This window comes from Desmodus rotundus, chromosome 9 (genome assembly GCF_022682495.2).
Source record: "Desmodus rotundus isolate HL8 chromosome 9, HLdesRot8A.1, whole genome shotgun sequence".
Lineage (NCBI taxonomy): Eukaryota > Metazoa > Chordata > Mammalia > Chiroptera > Phyllostomidae > Desmodus > Desmodus rotundus.
Window position 1 is genome coordinate 99475623 of NC_071395.1, and position 19200 is coordinate 99494822.

General features: G+C 37.7%; 1 non-coding gene across 1 annotated transcript; it reads right to left on the reverse strand.

The window, feature by feature from the left end:
- Positions 1–18695: 18695 nt before the first annotated feature.
- Positions 18696–18802, reverse strand: LOC112316606 (U6 spliceosomal RNA). Its single transcript, XR_002976010.1, has one exon. It is a non-coding gene; the product is annotated as a U6 spliceosomal RNA (small nuclear RNA).
- Between the last annotated feature and the right edge of the window lie 398 nt (positions 18803–19200).

Consider the following 19200-nt stretch of genomic DNA (forward strand, 5'->3'; position numbering starts at 1 on the left):
GCTGGCTGGCAGATGGCCATCTACTTGCTCTGCCCTTGGAAGGTGGAGAGAGAAAGTTCTGGTGTCTAGTTCCCTTATTATTAGGGTACCAGCCTAGTTGGAATAAGGCCCCATCCTTAGGAACTCATCTTATCACTGTCACTTCCTCACAGGCCCTACCACCAATTACAGTCACAGTGGGGGTTAGGGTTGCAATATATGAATTTCAAGGGGACATAAACATTTAGTTCATAATAGGCCCCCACTCAAATTAAATGAACCAGAAGCTCTGGGTTTGATACGTCCTCCAGCGACTGGGATGCACACTAAAATCTGAGAGCCGACCCCAAGGGAGTGGTGTTCAACGCTAGTTATCCATCAGAACTACCTGAGGAATTTCTAAGACGTGCCATACCTGGGGCTCACCCCACAACAATAAATTTAAGATGTCTGTTGGTTGATCTTGGGTACTGATATTTTTTAAAGCCCCAAGATAATTCTTTTTTGTAGCAAAAGCAGCAAACCACCATTCTTATGCCAAACTCTGTGTGTGCATATACATATATATTTATATATAAAATATTAGGATTTTATAATAGTAAATATAAAATATCTCTCGTATGTGTGTATACACACACATAGACACACACACATATATCCCTATATCTATACCTATATCTGCATCTATTTATCTCTTAACAATTCAAACATTAAAGTCAGGCAGATTAGACATCAAATTTTATTCTTGTCGTTGCTTTTGCTTTTCCATGTCACTTGAGGTAGGTTAAGGGACTTCTCTGAAACTCTGTTTTTTCTTGCATAGGTTGCTATGGAGTTTAAATAAGGTCACACAGCTAAATTGCCTTGCAGAATGCCTAGTATTTAATAGACAACAAATAATTTTAGTTTTCTTCTCTCTTTTCCCTGAAAGTATTCATACCTGCATTTAGTAATATAAGAGTTGTTTTAATCTAGATGTATTTCAGTTAATTTGTGAAAGCAAAATTCGAAACACAGAATCAACATCCTCAATAGCATTTCTAATCCTATTGTTTCATAAGCTTCTGTCCTAAGGACTGATTCCTTTTTCTGTGTTATTTTACTGACTGTTACTTCGCCATTGTCTGAGGAACAGAGGAATAGTTAAGAGTCGAAATAACATGGAACTCTACCTTGTTCATTTAATACTTTGTAGTGAGCATCCCCATTATCACCTCTTATTTATTACTAAGGATTTGTAAAGAGCCTTGGACCTCCCTCCCTTCCCAGAATATTGTATTTAAATTCAGAGTAAAATACTTCTCCCTTCTATTTTGCCAACAACACCTTGACTTCCTCAGGAGCATTAGTGCTCTGAAAGAAATAATTTTCACTTATGTTGATGTGCAGTACAAGTTGTCCCAAATAATTTGTCATGAAGATCTTTTTGCAGAAGAAAATATGACACTAGGAGAGACTATTTCCCATTATAGAGGTAGAACGACCAGGAGTGCAGATGAGAAAGTGATTTATATAAATGAAAGAACATGCCTAGACCATAGAGAAAAATCGTCTGGGGTCATTATCGTGAGCTTGATTATGTCTGCTTGCTTTTTCCGTAGAAATCAAAAACCCATCTGACCTTGCCTAACTCTCAGCAATATTTTGAGTAAAAACCATGAAGAGCTATATCAGATACTTTGAAAAAGATAGAAGTATTGTCAACACATTGCAAATATTTCATTTTGATCCTGTTGGATATAAGAAGATGTTACAGTGGAAAGAAACTTAGACTGGATGCAGGGAGACAGTTATATTATTACAAATAAATAACAAACTAAAAGTAAAACTAAGTTAGTTTCTGGGTCTTGATGGATTCATCTATAAAGTGAGAAAACTTTACTGCATGACCTCAAATACCACTTTCAAGCTCTAATGTTCTGGGATGTGATAAGACTCATCATGAGTTTGCTCATTTCTATTATTCTGAGTTTGCTTTGGAAATTCTTAAATCATTGATCATCATTTTGATATTTAAAGATATGCCAAAGCTTACCTACATATATCATTTTCGAGTTATGAAAACTCTCCAATGATAAGGTTATTTCATTTAAAATAAGCATGTGTTTGGACATTACTTGGGACACTAAAAAGGAAATGAAAGTAATGGTCCAATGGCTTGAATTCATTAGGTTCTGCCTGAGCAAGGACTTACATACGCATCGTATATGAAAGGATAGAAGAGAAATCAACCCCCTGCTTCCCCACCCTTCCTGAAAGCCTAACAAAATGCCATTGTTTAATGTTTAATGAGTTCCTACAGGTAGATGACAGAAGCCAAAATGTAATTAGCAAGGTCAATGTAGAGGGAAACCCAGGAGGGCCAGTAGAGGATGTGGCACCACTCAGGAGGAACCGAAAGATTCAAATCTACTAAACTTTTGGGATGCTGTAGAGTATTTTCCTTGAGATATTAGAGGCATCTGGGTCGTTCCTTAGCCAATTCCCTTTTTAACTTTGAAGTTAATGGAAGAAGGGGAAAGTACATTTCTCTGATGCAAAAATAAATAAATAAGTAAATAGATAAATAGATAAATAAGTAGATAAACAAACAAATAAATAACTAAAAGAAGGGAATAATGTCTGTATGCTACAAATAGTTTATAAATTGCAAGGAAATTTTTACCAAGACAATATTTAACTCATCTTTCCAGTCTTGCAACCGATTGAACTGAGAAGAGATTGGAGGAGGAAGGCAGACTGCTCACAGAATTTCAATAGCATCCTTAACAAATGTGTAGTCGTACTTCTGAGTTAGAAACACAGAGTTCCACGAGGAATGTCCTGAGGCTTAAAAGGAGTTCACGTTGCAGGTCATATGCAGAGGGTGGAGCAGGCCATATGGAGAAGAAAAAAAGAGTAAAAGAGAGAAATGCAGGGAGGGAAGAATTGACGTATAGAAATGCGGAGACGAATCCTGTAGGCTTGGTCTAATGGGGCTAAACAAAGATAACTTTGAGAAGATGTGGAATATTACTGGAAAAATTAGCTACACTACTTGAAATGCAATTAGCAGTCATTTTGCCCTCCATGTGGAGTTTTATTTCATTTTCTTAAAATGTCTGTTTCTGGAATAAGGTTAATATTTGTGGAAGCATTAGTACATTGAAATGTAGCACTTGGGACTTCTTACTCATTATTAATGACTTATCTTTTCTCCCAACTTCTCACTTGTCTTCATAACAGGCTAATGTAAAGAATGACCCAGAAAGTTAAAAACACACCAATCATTTCTGCACCCACAAAAATGAAATTAATGTTGTTCATAATGATTGAATGTTTAAATATTTATGATTTGTAACTGATCGCTCACCGCCTTCTGAGTACACCTAGGATTTTTTTTTCTCTCAAAAGAAATATATAGGTGTTATAAATAGTCAACCTTATCTTGATTGTGGTAATAATTACACATTTCCATTTGTCAAAAGTCATTGAAGTATATGTTTAAGAAGTGGATTTAATAATGTGTGATATTTTATCTCCATAAACATGACTCTTTAAATGCCCAACACTTTTTCAAAATGTATGTAGTAATACAAAGTTCAAGTCAGTCTAAGTTAACATTTCAAGAATCAGTTTTGAATGAGTTATAACATGTTCATGAAGCAAAATTCAGATGATGCAAATGGGTATGTGGTGAAATCTGTCAGAACTGTTTCCTCCACCACCCTGCTCCGTTCCTGAGGACAATTGCCCCTCTAGTTTCATGAATCTGCTTTTCGAGAAAATATTCCCTCTACACAATCACACCATGTAAACACTCCCTGCACGCAGACTTGGGTGTGTGCGGCATGCACACAAGAGGAACACGTTCTATACCTTGATTTGCACCTAATACATTTTAGAGATGATCCCATGTCATCACATATAAACCCGACTCATTCCTTTTCATAGATATGCCATTTTAACGATGTACTGTAAAACCATCTTTACCCATTCCCTCTTAGATGATCATTTATGTAACATTTGTTTAAATAGATCGTTAATCTCTTTGGTAACTATAGCACAATCAATGTACTTACTACATATACACACACATCTGTACCTCTGTAGTGTGGGTATATATGTAGAATAAAGTCCTAGGAATGAAACAGTGGGTCAATGCATATGTGCGTTTTAATTTTAATAGATGTTACAAAGTTTCCTTCACTTGCGCTGTTCTCTTTCATACTCCTGTCTGCAAGTTTGATCAACTGTTTATATTCTTGCCAATAACAAAATGTCATCAAACTTTTTTTTGCTAATTTGATAGATGGAAACGCAATAATATGATAGTCATAATTTGTATTTCTCTCAACATGAGTAAGAACAAGCATATTTTCATATTTTTTAAAACTCTGCGTTTCTGGGTGATCATTAAATATAAGATTAGTCTATAGTTATTCATTAAGCTATGCATGTATGCTTTAGTCACTTATTTGTAATTAGTGTTTTCAAAAAATTACATTTCCCAGCCTCCCTTTCATCTGGGCTTCTAGGTGAAATTTAGATTCTGTCAGACCTGTGCACTTGTACATGACGGCGTGAAGACAGACATTAGAGGTCGTATTTCCTTTATTTCTGCTGCTTCTGCTTTTTGGTGCTGCCAACTGTGGTCATGTGGCCGTTGGAATTTTCTGCGGCGGCCTTAGCAATGGTCCCAGCAACCAGTCATGTGTTTCAGACACAGCAAACAAAGTCCCCCTTTGGCTGATACCTCTTGCAGATGCAACATGGCCCTGCAGCAAATAGTGACATGTCCCTGATCCCTTGATGAAATGTTTTACATTTTTGCCTACTAAACACTGACTTATAGAGCATTCCTACAAATGTGGATGATGTGAGTTGCCCCTGGACAAGCTATCTCAGGGCGTCTTGTGCTAGAGAAAGAAGCAAGATGCCAGGTTTTGAGGAGCTTTCCCAGGTTCTGATGGCAGCCCCTTGAGGCTCGGAGTTGTGTATTATGAGTGTTACTGATTTTAGCTGTATTTCTCCCCAGCCATCAGAAAGCAACTTTTCTCTTTTGCCTTGCCTCACAGACAGACTGCTTCCTACAAATATGGCACATCTTTGCGTTTCTTCATGCAACACCCTCTCCCTACTAGTCTATGTTAGACAGTGAAATCCAAATAAAGTTCATGGCCAGCTTACACCACGTATAGCCATTGTTCCAAAGGAGGGGGCTATTCATTTTGACTCACTTAAGTCAATTACTCGGAGAGCTGTGAGAAACAAGTTGGGAGCTACAGCTGCTGGCATCGCTTCTGGCATCTCCTAAAGTCTTAGTGACAAAGTAGCCCACTTTTTTCTGAGCACAAGGAGCAGCCACACTGAACCCTGCCATCTTATTAATCCCCATTTCATTAACTTTCAATAGCATAAAGTGTTTGGCTCACAAGCACATCAAAAAATACAAGTATAGTTGTTCTATAAGAGTAGTTTGGGCTCAAAAAGTGATTCCAGATATATTTATTTTTAGTACCAGAATTTGTCAAATATGACTATCATGAAAATAAGAAGGGAATTGGGACTGCTGAGAACATATCTCTAGCCTTTCTGGGCTTATTTTGTCAAATTAAACCTATTTTTTTTTCTTTCCTCAAATGTTTCTTGGAGTCCAGTACACACAAAAATTCATAGTAATAAAAATCATTGGCTTATTGCCCCTTTTGATTCCTTTGTCCTTTTTAAAAGCCATCATTGGATTCCAAACACCAACCTATGCTCAGGCTTTGTCCCAGATGCATGGATAAGAATCTCCAAGAGTGTGGCCCTAACAAAATATTTGAGTAAGTTACTCAGTTGATTCTAATACCCAGCCAATTCTGAGACCTACTGTCTTAGATTATGGAATCTGAAGCCACCAAAAAATTCTAAGTCCAGCTTAAAAGTGTTTCAAGCTAATTTGATTTTTACACCAGCAATAAGGCATAACAGCCAAATGTTAAGGCCAATAACAGTGTGTGTCTCAGATTCTCTGCACATGAATACAATGAATAAACTCACATCGAGGTTAATCTCTCTGGTAACATAGGAAAGCAATTCAGGCTCACAAAATTTAGTTTTATATATTTTTAAAAGCATAAGAATTTGGGACATTGCCTATTGCACGTAACATCTGCTTTTAGCAGAGTGACAAAAAGAGACGACTACATGTATCAAAAAAGGCAGACTTGTCACTCATAAAGGTATACAGTTACTTACAGAAAAAAAACAGAAAGAAACTATTTGGAGAAGAAAAGAAACTGGGAATGTCTACGGTGAATTCGTATTTGACATTTATTTTGACAGCACGCCAAAGAGAAAACCTAAACATTCGCATTACGAGAGACAAAAAAAAAAAAAAAAAGCATGTCTGTTTGTTTTGTGATTCACAATGTTTGTGCTCTGGAATCATACAGAATACAACACTGGAAAGAAATAATCCAGTGAGAGGGTTTGGGATCATATCATTCAAGTAGAATTTGTTGTTGCTATGCACTAAGAACTCTGTTAAATGTTTCTTCTCTGTTGTTTCAACCAACCCTTTGTAACAACTCTGGGAGTCAAGTATCATCTCCATCCTAGGGATGAGGAAAGGGAGAATGGATGGTGTTAAGTTACCCAAAGACACACTGCTAAAAAGTAGCAAAGGAAGGGTCCTTCTTGGAGTCCATATAACTATTTCCATGCTTTTCCTGCTACAACAAAACCGCCTGTTTTTTAATACATATTTTTCTCTCTTTAGACTCCTCTCTTCTGCAATTTGGCCTTCATTTATTTCTCTGGCATCTCTAATCTCATTCCTTCTTTGATACATCTTTTCACAACTGGTCACTTCTCCTTATTTCCAACCACCAGAAACATGCGAACTCCTTGGACTCCTAGAGTAATCTAAGTAACGTGAGGACAGATACCAGGATGGTTCGTGGAATCGCAAAAATAGAGATCAGCTTTATGATGCCAGCGTGATGTTTGCAGTCAGTTCAGAGAAGTAAACATACACACAATTTACATAAAGAATAAGAGCCTCTTTCTCATTCCACCATAGAATCCAGACTTATGCCTCCTGCCTTCTAATTGTTGTGAAAACTACACACCATAATAAAAATAGGACCTGCTCAGGAGAGATAGGAGAAATGAGATTATAAATAAAAAACATAGGTCTTGAGATGGAAAGTCTTGCCCTCTGGGGCCATATGTAGTAATCTTGTTTATTTTTTTCCTTACAAGCTATTCATATTTTGTGTGACAAAATAGTACAGACTTATTAACAATGAAGAAGGAAAAAAATTTTACCTGGATGCATTCTTGAAATATAAGTCACCATGTGATGTCCTCTCCATTGTCCAAAAACCACCAAAAGAACATAAATTCAGCGCTGACCTTCACCCTGTAAACAATGACAAACACGTAAGGATTGTGTGTGACTGGCCTCTGCCCTGCATAGCTGGATGGTACAGGGTAGCTATATGGTTAGTATGATACGTATTTTGACTATAAATCATAAGAATCAAAAATTATCCTCACCAAATTTAAAAAGTAAGCAGGATCATAGTAAACTCCTTCATTCATTCATCAACAATTAAACACAAATGAGATGGCTATTAAGGTCCAAATGAGCTTGAGATACACACTATAAAATCTTTTTCTGTGCTGTTTATTGCAATTACGTCTGTGAATCACTCTTTTAAAGCTCATTAAGAATGCCAAGGAGGAACATGGAACTTACTTTCAGACACAACAAAATGAGAATCCTGAGTCTACGGTCTTCACAAGCTCCTGTAAATCTGTTTCCTGAAAAGTAATGTTAGGCTTATTTCAGTACCTGTATTATAAACTTTTTACAAAGAGTGAGTGAAGTAAACCAGTATTCAGCTCACAGACGCAAGAGCAAATGTTAGCTGTTGCCCTTTGTCAACCACACTTTGAGAAGATAAAGGGCTTTCGAGGCGCATGTCCATCTCTAGTCACAACGGACCCAGGTTGGATGGCTTGTTTATGTTTTCCATAATCCAAAGAAATGGCGGGCTGGATGGCAGTCAAATAAATAGCTCGCCCCTTCCCCACAAGGAGGCGAAGCACTAGTGTGAATTATTTTCCCTTTGGTAATTTGAAACCAGGAGTCAAAATTAAATCACACATGTCAGACATAATCCATTGTTTACTTTTACCTCTTATGTGCCATTGGGAAGATGGAAACAGACGTTTTATACATTAGCAAAGTGGCACCGCGTACTCGCTCACATTGCTGACTTGAGAAACAGGAATTCCTGAAAGGAAATCAATTTCCAGCATGGAGCAATGCTAAACCTTGCCATAAAACAACAAATCTTTGACTAGACATTTGGCAGATAGTCAGCTGTGTCATTAATTTATATCATACTGTACGTAGAAATTTGACACCTTCATTTAGCACCAACCCTCATAGCGAGATTCCATGCAAGATGCAGTCCAAAAGCAATAGCGATAGTTTGCAGAGGGGTTTGAATGCTTACAAGACTTATTTCCTGGAGACATGACGGGGGCTCTAAGCTGGTAGGCACCGTAGAGAGGTTACTGTTGAGTCCCCGCTGCCGTACTGTTTCTACCACAAGCACAAACGCGACTCTATGGTCCCACTGCATCCTACTGATTTTGCATCCATCTCCAACACAACGCTACCCTCATCAGCATCACGACCACTCTCGTTATTATTTGTGTGATCGTTGCTATCTCTACTGCCTACCTTCAGCACTTCGCTTTTTCCTTCTTCCTTCAGAATTGCTTCACCTCTAATTTGTTTTACAGACTTAAATAAAAGCAATGGTATCTGTCTCATGGTAACCTCATGAATATCTTCCCCCCAACACTTTTTCTTAATTTCTGAATCCCAAAATAGAATGTACATACCATCCTCTCGAGCAATTCAGTGTAGTGGTACCTAAGAAAAGATTTCACCATGGAGTTATCTGCATGGTGCATCATTATTTAAATGTGATCTAGGTTTATGTCCATGTTACATTTCGGTTGATGGCACACTTCAGCATTAGGTTGGACGGGAAGTCTCACTGTTGGCCTCCACATTGCTGAGCTGGAGACAAAGATGCCCAGAACAAATGGGTAGTCTCACCCACAGGTGGCAAAGAGCAGGAGTTAATCACACCTAATCCTACTTCTTTTATTTCCAAGAGACCTTGTTCAGGGAGCCTGAGGCATGGGACTTGGACGCCCTGTGTCCTTCATACTGATTCTTGAGGGAAGAAAACACCACTCATCATTAAGAATATGTCTTAATTAGAAAAATTCTCCTAGCTGAGGAAATCAGCAAGCTGCAAGTTAGCACTAACTCTTTATAAAAAAAATTCTTTAATTTCCCCTAGCAAAGGAGATAAGTATGCTGCAAGTTAGTACTCACTCTTAAAAAAAAAATCTTTTAATTTCCACTAGTAGAGGAAATAAGTAAGCTGCAAGATAGCTCTCACTTTTAAAAAAATATATCCTTGGAGAGAGGAAGGACACCCAATATAAACTGCTGGACGGAGAGAGCAGGAGTCTATTTTGTGTGTGGTCTGTGCTCCGTGAGGACAGGGGAATGAAGGCATGCCCCACAGAAATCAAGGACATAAGTCCTTTGGTACCTCTTCCCATTGTCCTGTGAGAAGAGAGTAAAAACTGAGATAATGTTTAATATCTGTGGGTGAGCCATCCTTCAAAGAAGGATTTTTTAAAATAATTTTTTTCTCTTATTGGAATCAGGTTCCCTGGTACTTAATATGATCTTAAAGATAAAACCTTTCTCTTCACTTTGACTCACTAAATTCTACCACTGTAAATATTCTAAACAGATAATATTATTTCAGTTATATTTGACAGATAATATTATTTCTATTATAGTTAGAATCCCAAGAACTAGAGCTTGCTCTTCCTTCCCGAGCATTTATATGGTCCTCTTTTAGGATGAACAGGAATTCTGTATATTTTCAAAGACTTTGAAACTGCATATAGTTTTCACTCATGGAAAGACTTTTCTTACTCCTCTCTCTTTACTGTATGGCTTCCTATATCCTCACAGAAGGAAGAATGAAAACTACACATATGCAGGAGACTTCTATGGGCCAGACCTAGATAAGCACCTACCACCTCCCTTGAATTTTATTACTGAAACCCGGGCCCATGGCTCTAAGGAAGACTCAGAAATGTAGTCTAGCTGTATGTCAAGCCAAAAAGAAAATAGGTTTGCTCAGAGATATTCTGTCTCTGTTACAAGGTGTCAAAAGCTGACGGATAAGTAATAACTGACTTAGAAGACAGGAGAAATCAGATACCCAAGCCTGACAGCAGGAAAGGAAGAGACTAACACAGAGAAAAAGCCGCATAACCTGCAGACTTGAGAGACTCCGAAATTAGGAGCATTCAGGACCTCTGCAACATGTGTGTGAGGCGGGGCTAGAAAGAGAAGATTGTAGGAGATTTGCATAGCTAGAAATTAGATTCTACAGTTACCTTACCCCAATCCACTTTTCCAGGTGACTCTGTACCCTCAACTCCAGAAAGAGAATTGATTTTATTTCATAGAGACTCATGCATTTCTGAGAATAGGAAAGAGGTGCCATATGGATAATAAGTTAATTTTTGAAAGTCAGTGTACACAGCGCTGTGGACTATGAGAGCCCCTTTGCTTTATTAAGTTCAGAAACCACCAGGATTCTACCACACCTGTCTCCAGGTAGCTATATGAATATTACTCTCTGGGCACAGGCCCAAAATTAGATGCCTACCGATATTCAATTATAGGAAGATTTTCCAATAAAATGCTTATCCCTTGTCTAATAATTCTCCAGGTAAGTATGTCCACATGATGAGTGAGCTTATCATGCACCCTCATTCTAAATTTCCAATCATGTTTTATATGACTGTCTCTGAAGTGTGCACCACCAGCCAAGGATCAACAGACACTGGAAAAAAATCCCATAATGTAGAAGACACAGATCAAAACTAACAGAGCAAATGACCTTGGAAGGAAGACACTACAGAGAGCAGAATAAAAACGTTTTTAAAACACTCGATAATATCCTTGAAGAGATGAAACTGAGCAAACATTTAAAAGAACTGGAGATCCTCAGAGAGCTAAAAATAGAGCGTACATATGTAAAGGAACACTCAGAGAATAGGTAGAACTTTTAGAAAGTTAAAACATTAACAGCAAAAGTAATGTAACGGTCAACATGGAGAAAAGATACATAGGTGCAAAACAAGTGATAAGCACCACTTCCTAGCTCTGCTTTTAACATCAAGCCAACACACCCAATTCACAACCTCCTGTAGAAGGTCTTGACTCGGTTACTGGAACACTTATTAGAGAATTAGACTATGTACCAAAATCAAGCAACTTGTACCAAATTCCATGTTCCGCCCTCCCCCGATTATTCATGGTACGTAAGCATCTGTCTCCTTCCCTGTATTTTATCTTCACACTCACTGTGTGTGATAACATGGTGTGGTCCAAAGCGCACGAACTTCACACTGAAAATAAGAGGGTTTGTTTTGTGATCTGACTTTTCAAATGGGCAAACTTAGTCAACACCTCGAACTCCTTAAGCCTCAGTTCTTCATTGAACGAGACAGTGGATGATGCCTAGTTCATATGATTGTGATGGGAATTAAATAAGATAATGTGTGTCCCTGTCCCGCACAGTGGCTACTATAAAACAAGAGACTAAACAATATGAGAGTTGTTGTTGTTTTTTTTCTTTCTCCCTTGTGAGTATGTGGGAAATTCTCTCTCATAGCCCATTGAAAAGGAAAACCAATGTCATCTATATTACAACAAATAGTCCTTGAAGGGAAACATTTGTTGAAGGAGAACATTTCTGTCCTTCAAACAATTTCTTGTTATTAGAAAAAGTAAACAGATTCAACTGATTATTTCACCAATTGAATGGTTCATTCAGTTGTCACTGTCTACTTGTACTCTAAATTAATTGCTAGTGAATTCGGTCCCTCTTCCTTTTTGATTTTATGGTTCAAAAAGCTAATAATGACATACATAAAAACCTCTGTGGTGTTTCGGAGAAGGTACGTGATTTACTTGAGTTGCAAGGGCAAATCCCGAGTTACCTCCACGTATATGTTACCTTCTCACGCAGTGTGTCTTCCTCTGCCATGCAGCGAGGGCAGAATGAATTACATTCTGTTTATTTGTACATAGTATTGAATTAGTAACCATCATTGTTATGAATTCCATGCCTAACAAATAAAGCTTTTCTCAGTCAGCTGAGGCACAGAAGTACAGTCAGTGAACAAAACTGTTTGCCTGCTTTCATCGAGTCCTATTATTCATAGTGTTTTGCCTTATATATTCTGTGCCACTGAGCAAATTGCTAGAATTTTGAAGGAAGCCGAAATACAATTTTCTTTCCGTTTCTAATGCTTGTTTGAGAAACTCGTTACAGAAGACTGCAAGGTCACGGGTTCAAGAGCACATACCACAGGAGAGGAAGTCTCCACTTGCCCCTGAGTCCACTGGCCCCCCCACATGCCCTGATCACCGAGCATTCAAATTACAAAAAGGGATCCTCTCTCTATAGCTAAATACACAATCAGAAATCACGCCCGTAAGGCAGAAGCTGAGGTTTGTAGTCCAAACCCAAGCCCAGAAATAACAGGCAGGGAACTATCCACTTACCTTCTCATCCCAACTGCAAAGTACTGGTCTGTCACCGACCTGAGAGGAGGAGGGAATCTCGGAACTCAGCTTAAACGAGATCACAGCTCCTAACTGTAAATAGTAGGTCCAGCAGGCAACTGGAAACATCCGATTTTAATTGGAATCTTCGCAGCTATATGTCATTGGTGTGATTCAGTTCAACAAATCACAACAACCCCGTGTTTTCACTGTTTTGCTCTCTACTGGTGGGTGGGTTAAGCTGACATAAGATGTTTGATTGAGAAGGAGCATGGGTGAGAAGGGAAATCAACCAGAGACGTTCTTTGCCAGTTCTACTGCTAAGTTTAGGAAATTGATATACGAGTCTTCATTCTGAGGCCCAGTTTGTTCTCTGATAAGTTGTAAAACTAGACTTCACTCTACCCACTCGTCAGCAAAAAGCTGTAAACATGAGATTCTTCTCCTCTCCTCTATATGTGGGAAATAGGGTCTTTGTTGAGAAACATAACACTAAAAGAATTTAGGCTCCTGAAACTGGAATAGAATGTCAATGATAAAATATTATTTTGAGATGATCAAGTTCCCTTTAATGTTTCTTCACTCATTCATTTACTTGATATGTATTTCTTGGGTATCTACTATTTGTGCGACACTGAGCTCGGGCCCAGCTGGGGTTATGAATCAAGTTAATTTTGTCTTGCTTTCATGGAGCTTATGATTCAATTAGACAGATAGAAATTGAATGGCAATTAAAGTTTCCCACAGGTGACATGAGAACCCAGGGAGTCATGGAAGCACCTAGTTTGGAGAGAAGGGTCGACAGTGCAACGAGGAAAAAGAAGATAAGGAATTTCTGCAATTGCATGTCTTAGCCATAAGAAAATTTCAATGGAGTAATGTACACTATAAAAAAACTAGAGTTGTTTAATAAATGATTTGAAGGTGAGGAGGACACAGAAACAACAATAAGGACAAATATTTTCAGAAGTTTAGGTGTAAATGAAGGCAAAAGAAATGGTATGTTAGTTAAAGTGGGGAAGAGAGACTATTCAAGTTTACCTTTTATAAAATACTTTCGAGGATAAAAAACAGAAACACGATTTAAAGTTTTTAAATAGTAGACAAGTTGGTATTACACAGATAGCGAATGTTCATGTTAAAAATGTAAATTTGCAAAAACAATTACCTGTAAGTGACCTATAATTCTACCACTTAGATACAAACAGTAGTAACATTTTGGTGTATAAACTCGAAGATTTTAATACATATGCACATAAGTAAACACACATTGATTAATTTTTATTAATGTGAGTCATTCCAAACATATGGTTTTGTAACACATTTTTTTAATGAAAAATGTATACTGAAAATATTTTCCAGGTCAATAAATGTACCTGCTTATTCTTAAATATTATGTAATAATTTCTAATATAGTTGTCACAATCTATCATTCTATCCTTAAACAAATAGGGCATTTTAATTGCTCATAAATGGAAATAATACAGTTTTGGAGTGTACAGTTGTGACCATTTCACTGAGATCATTACACACCCATCCAATTATTACTTCAGGATCAATTGTTACAAGTATGTTAGGGCTTATACTAACAGTTTACACTGAGTTTGAGCACTTACTCTAAGGTGGCCACAAAGGACTTATACTGGGAACACCAATAACAAGGTAGGTAGCCCCAGCACCCGACTGATCTGGCGCCAACCGTGCCTGAGGAGGAGGATGGAGGCACAACGAACCCTGACCGAAGAACTATTTGGGCACTTGGGAGCTTACAGGAGTCCTAGTCCAATACTAGTCCAACACTAGTCCAATAGTGTTGCTGTGACAGAGGAGAAATAGATGAATAGCTAACTAAGCAAGGTGCAGCAGAGAGAAGACCACAAGGAGAGAGATTCGAAAATCGAGCTGGCGTTGACACTTGTGAAATGAGAAACCTGCAGTCTCCAGTGTGGGAAGGGCCTGATTTGACTGGATTATGGTTAAAAATTGTTTCTGCTTTGGAAGACTTATATATTGGCTACTGTTTATCAGGTTATATCTTAGGAGTGTTGGTTGGAGAAAAAGCTAAGCAAGTAACCAAACTGGTTGAGCTGACACCAAGAGGGGAGAACATGGAAACAAAATACATGTTTCTGAAGTACCAGCATCTCTTCCTAATGGTTCACATTAGACAATGACCGTGAGTTTGCCTTCCCTTCCACAGTAGGTCCTAACCAGCCAAGGCTGTTGTCTAGCAGTCATCACAGAATACCCAGAGTGAGAGAGAAACTTAATCAGAACAACAATAAACACGCAGGAAAAAAGTTATTTTGCATTTGAGAGTATTCATTTTTTAAAAATTGTTATAACAATTAAAATATGTCCAACATAAAGATGCAGCGCTCTCTTTCAAATGCATTTCTGAAGAACATCAATTCAGACGAGATGCAGAGGTAGCAAAGCGCAACGTATTCTACAGCCAGGTTTTTAGAAGTCAGCATTTAGAAAATATATTAACACATAAAATGTTTCAATGGGCTGTAAAATATCACAGAGCATAATTACTCGTACACAAATTATCACGCAACCAATATTGCCTTGTTTTTGTTTATTATGATTACAAAACATTTACCTATGAAAACTACACTCTCACGATGTAGATTTTTCTAAGTGTGTGGGATTGGGACGCGGTTGGCGAGTTTTGACATCACGGTCTATCGGGTGGTTTTGTCCTATATTTAGCAAACGCAAGCAGGCTAATATTTTGTGTTTATAAAACTTTGTTTATTTCATTTTTCCACTATCAACCCAGAAGACAAATACTCTAATCTTGACTAATTGGGTTTTTGTAAGAACCTAAGTATGATCTTCGTTTTATTACAATTATCATGTCGATACTGGGAATGACCTTAGATTCAGTCTCTTATCTTTTTGTTTGTATAATATGCACTATTTCATGACTTGGCAAAGGCCAGTCACAGAAACAGTGTGACACCAGATTAAGTCTTACGTTTCTTATTACATAGTTGAGTTTTTCCCTCGTCATCCTATAGTGTAGCGTCACCTTCCAATTTTTTTCAGATCTTGTCGGCAAATGATTAAATTAGTTCTCATTAAATGAGGTTTCTCTTTTTCATTAAACACATTTTAGAGGGTAAGCCCTGGTAATTTTTACAGACTCTGCGTGTTTTTCCTTTTTAAAAATCTTGGTAGGTTTGTTACGGATAAAATGATAGAAATTTAGCTTTTAAACTTTTAATGGATTTGAGCCATGCATTCTTTGTGCTTCCTTTTTTAACTCTGCTTTAAAAAAATGTTTTTTGGTAAGAACATTTAATAGGAGACCTACCCTCTTACCAAATTTGTTAGTGTCCAATAAATTGTTGTTCACCATACGTGCAATGCTGTACAGAGGATGTGTAGAGTTTATTCACCTTGCTGGACCGAAACGTTACGCCTACTGATTAGTAGCTGTCAATATGCCCCCAGTCCCACCCCTGGCAGCCACCACGGCACTCGGCCCTTCTACACATTTCACTACTTCAGGTACCTCAGGTAAGTGGGACCATACAGATTTGCACTTCCGAAACTTTGCCAGATGTATGGCTTGAAAATAGTTTCCCCCGTTTAGAAGGGTTCCTTCACTCTCTGTCGATTGCTTCCTTCACCGTGGAAAAGTTTTTTAGTTTGATGTGATACCACTTACTTATTTTGGGGTTATGCACCTGTACTTTGGGTAGCATATCCATGAAATTATTGCCAAGACCAATGTCATGAAATTTCCCCCCAAAGTTTTCTTGTAATAGTTGTATGGTTTCAGGTCTGACACTTAAGTCTTTAATTCACTTTGCATTAATTTTTGTATGTGGGGTAAGATAGGGTCCAATTTCCTTCTTTCACACATGGATATCCAATGTTACAACATCACTTGTTGAAGAGACTATTCATTTCCCATTGTGTATTTCTTGGCACACTTGTTAAATATCAGCTGACTGTCTACGTGCGGGTTTATTTCTATACTGTCTCTTCTGTTCCACTAATCTGCAGGTCTGTCGTTAAGCCAATGCCATATAGTTGGAATGATGTAGCTTTATATTATATTTTGATACCAGGAAGGACAATGCCTTTAGCTTTGTTCTTCTTTCTCAAGATCGATTCGGCTCTTTATAATCTTTTGTGGTACCATATGAATTGTAGAATTTTTTTATTCCTGTAAAATTTATTTTTAAAAGGCCCCTGGAATTTTGGTTGAGATCACATTGACTCTGTAGATCACTTTGAGTAGAATGGACATTTTAACAACATGAAATCTAATCCATGAACACAAGATATCCTTTCATTTGTTTGTCTTTTATTTTCTTCATCAGTGTTTTGTAGTTTTCAATATACAATCTTCACCTTATTTCTGTTCATATGGCACTGTGCCCAGGGCAGAATCTCCAGTGAGAGCATGTTCCAAATCCCTCTCCTGGCTTTGGAGAGTCTGGTTTTATGTTCCCCTGGGGCACACGAGCCTTTCATCCAAGTTCTCACAAAAAGAATTTATATGTGAGTTATTGCAGAAGTGGGGTGTTTGTGGGAGAAAGGGAGGGTTCAGGACTACACTCCCGCCATTTTCCTGAGGCCATGCACTCTTTTTGGAATTTTAATTTGTACTCTTTAAATGCATTTGGGAACTGCCATTAATTATGAACCCTTTTTTGAAAGCCACAATATGCACTTGCTTATTAAAATATGTGCAGAGTCTTGCAATAACCAAATGTCTAGCAGGTGATATCTGGCATTATATTAGCCACTTAATAAATACCAGGTCCTACCTATTTTCAGCGTTTACATTATCTTTACTGTGCAGGTGAGAAAATAGATTGGCAAAGCAATTTTCTAAATAATAACAAACTTAGAGATATTGGAAATCATGCGTCTAACATCAATGCCCATGTTATTTCCAAAATGTATTTTCATATGTGAAAACTAAATAATTCACAATTTTGTATGCTCAGAACTTCAAAATCAAATCATGTAATAAAACCAGGCTTTAATTTATTTTCTAAGAACTGAGAAGGAATCCCCAAACTAGGATATGTGACTTGACTATGTATTCCTACAGTGCATGGTGCCTGTGACTTCATTAGTCTTCATCATTCTTTTTTTGCAATCTATTTATCTGTAAACTCCTGAGTCTCCAGAGCTAGGTTAGGGTCAGGAGTCTCTTACAGTCTAGAATGGCATCTGGCTCATCAATGCACTCTGATTACCAAGTAATGAATGGCTGGCATTGAGTATGTCTGCAATTGGCATAGACTAAAGGTGTGAATGCCCAGCTGAGTCAACCCTGAGAGCTGATTCAGCAAGTCCCTCTGCTTTTACCCACACCAACACCGAAGTAAAACTCAGTATTTTACACCACTCCCAAAGTTCTACCTAGGTCTTGAGTTCACAGACAATTCCACTGGGAGTGGAGAAGAATTGCACAAAAAGCAAACTCAATTCAAATCAGCATTGCTCATTCTTGTTCTCTGCAAATTACCACTTATAATGCTTCCAAAATTGTTCCTCTCTCTCTGGGGTCTCACCATCTCCCTGACTCTGGCAGCCCATTCTCTACAGTCCTGGAAAATACATCTTTAGCTATAAAACATGCACAAGCACAGAGAGAGAAAATATTTAAAAATATATACACACACACTTGAATTTATGAATATACAGTAAAACCGAAGGCATGATTTTTACTGGCATGGGTCTTTTTTTACTCACTGTTTCCTAACTAAAACAACAGAAAAGGATATTTCCTTTCTAATTTCTAGTCAAGCTTTTTAAAAACATTTTTCCTAAACTTTGAGCACATCTCTTTGGCAACATATAGTTTTTACAAATATTTTACTTATTTATTTTTGGAGAGAGGGAAAGGGAGGGAGAAACATATCAATGGGAGAAAAACATTGGTCGGTTGACTGGGACCCAACCTGCAGTCCAGGCATGTACCTGGACCAGGAATAGAACCAGCGACCTTTTGCTTTGTGGGATGACACCCAACCAACTGAGCCAAACCATTCAGGGCTACATATGATTTATATACATATATATGGAACGCTTCATGAATTTGCGTGTCATCTTTGTGCAGGGACCATGCTAATCTTCTATGTGTCATTCCAACTTTAGCATTTGTGCTGCTGAAGCAAGCACACAGAGTATGAATTTTAATCTATGGGGGTGTTACCATATAATTGAAAATATTCTGCTTTGAAAAAAGTTTTTCTTTAAACCACACGGGAAACCTGTGTTCTTGAAACTATCTCAGTTTGAATAAAAGTGCATTTATTGTTATCTGTGACAATAAAAATTTTGAGTTACTATTTCCCTCACTCTATATTCTATAGGAATAAACAGCATACATTTCACATCAAAGAGTTGAGACACTATTTTGGACAATTTCACCCACAGCATTTATACAGCTATAAACAGACCGCAGTGTACTTTAATATCCCACAGTAGTACTTAAAGAGAATAAAAAATGTAAACAGTAAGAAGATATGCTTATTTTAAGTGTTCTCCGAGCCTGTATCACCACGTAATGGTGTATA